Genomic DNA, 2,294 nt, shown 5'->3' on the forward strand with positions numbered 1-2,294 from the left:
GGCACTCCAGTGATGTTGCAGCTCTGAAATATGGCCAAACTGGTGGCAAGTGGCATCTTGGCAGCTGCATGCTTGACTTTTCTCAGTTCATGGGCAGTTATTTTGCCCGATCCATACAGACTGGCGACCTGTCAAGGGTGTACCCCGCCTCTCGCCTTATGACAGCTGGGATAGGCTCTAGCACCCCCTGCGACCCTGAAAAGGATAAGCGGAAGCGAATGGATGGATGGATGGATGCCCAATCCATACTATCAAGATTGATAAGGGAAAAAAAGGTCAAATGACGCTGGTATTTTACAGCCTTTTGGTTGTAAATCTCTTGCCATCCACTAGATGGCAATCTCTTAACATACTGCAGCCTCCTCAGCACCGGCCTCAGTTTCCATATATCTGTCATGCCTCAGAAACTACAACTGTTTGGATGATAGTCTCTTCCTGTGGAGTTTGTCCTGAATGTATTACACAGTATTTGTACAATGCAAACACTAAATAGTATCCAATACCCTCGAATTTAAAAGATTTACCTGCGAATGAAGCAGGACAGAGTCATACTGACACCTGTGTCTGACTCACCTGCCACCTGTTTGACCTGCAGGCTGAGCTTCAGGTGAAAAACATCACTGTGTCACCTGAAGCCTTTTCATTCTCTACTCTCGATAGTAACCCTGTAACCTCTAACCCTTTGTTAGATGATACACTTGATGATATTCACTGAAACCGCATTCCTAAGTGCTAACACACCCAGCTCAAGCCAAAGCTCTCCACCCACCAACTCACAAACATATGGACATAAAGGACCATTTGGCGTCACATTTAAACACGTTGGATACATCGTTTTTCAACATGTGGTGTTAATGATGTGAGAGGTGACTGAAATTTGTAATTTTGTAGTGATTAAAATGTAATCAACAAATAAAAGTGAGAGAAAACAAAATGTGGAACACAAAAGTGTCTTTGTGAAATCCCTTTCATGGACTGACAGGATAGATTTATGGCATCATAACAACTTTGCTAATGACGTTCAAACGTTTCAAATGTGTTATTTTTAGTATCACAAGCCACTGAATTAGCTCATTAGAAAAAAAATGCTCAAAAAGAGCAGTAAACCAAATAATAAGGGCTTGATTTACTTTGTGCAGATTCTTTTTAGCTAACATTCATCATACTATGATGAATGAAAGCAATTTGGAGTTAGCTACCTTGGATACGTTGGCATGCAGACTAGAACAGCCAAGCAACCTTCCGATTAGTGAACAACCTCCTCTATGTCCCAAACCCAGGCACCCTTTAGAAGAAGCGACTTCTGCGACTTCAATCCACAGCTCGTGGTCACAGATGAGGGTAGGAATATATGCTGACGAGTAAATCAACAGCTGTCTACTCACTGCAACAAAGCTGCAAAGAACGCATTTCACTGCAGACACCCCAAGAAGAAGAAGGACAGACACAAAGACGCTCCTCCACTTGGGACAGCAACTTCTGCCCCACTCAGAGTGGGAACACCACCCTTTGCTGGCTCAGAACCATGACCTCAGACTTGGAGGATACCACTCAATGAAGCCAAAAAAACCACCACATCATCCACAAAACACAAAACCGTGATCGTGATACCAATGAAGTATATATGACTTTGCAAGTTTGTGAAGTTTCTGTTAAAGTCCCCCCCTTCCTTATTGTATTTATTTTAGGGGTGTTTGTAGCTCAGGAGGTAGAGTAGGTCATCAGAGGGTTTGTGGTTTGATCCCTGGCTGTTCCAGTCTGCATGCCAAAGTATCCTTTGGCGAGATATTGAACCCAAAGCATCCATGGGAGTGTGAATGCTAGATAGAGAGCACTTAAGCAAAAGTGCTGGTGTGAATGTGTGAATGTGAGATTTGAGCATTTAAGTATAAAAGCACTACATAAGAAGTCCATTCAGTCCATGTTGGTTTTATACCTCGCTGGGACATTTGTTCTGTCTTACTCTTACACTATTGTGTTTAATTTTTTGAACTGCTGTAACAAAGAAGTTTACAGACTTGGGGGGAAAATATAGATTGTCTTAATTTTTGTTTGTATTTTAAGCCGTATGGTATGTTTTTAATGTGTTTTATAAAAAGGAATCCCCCAACTTTTGGGGGATAAATAAACTAAGCTTATATTCTGGCTTTTTGTCAGTTTACTGTTCAGCGTGTAAACGATTTGATCCACCAGGAAGTTTAATCCAGTTTAAATCCAGTAATCTGGCTCCAGTGTGAATAGAAAGGATTCAGATTCAGTTGCGAAGGATTGGATTGTTGCTCATCAACACACAC

This window comes from Pundamilia nyererei, unplaced genomic scaffold, assembly GCF_000239375.1.
Source record: "Pundamilia nyererei isolate P.nyererei 1_Seehausen unplaced genomic scaffold, PunNye1.0 scaffold00016, whole genome shotgun sequence".
In the NCBI taxonomy this organism is placed as follows: Eukaryota; Metazoa; Chordata; class Actinopteri; order Cichliformes; family Cichlidae; genus Pundamilia; species Pundamilia nyererei.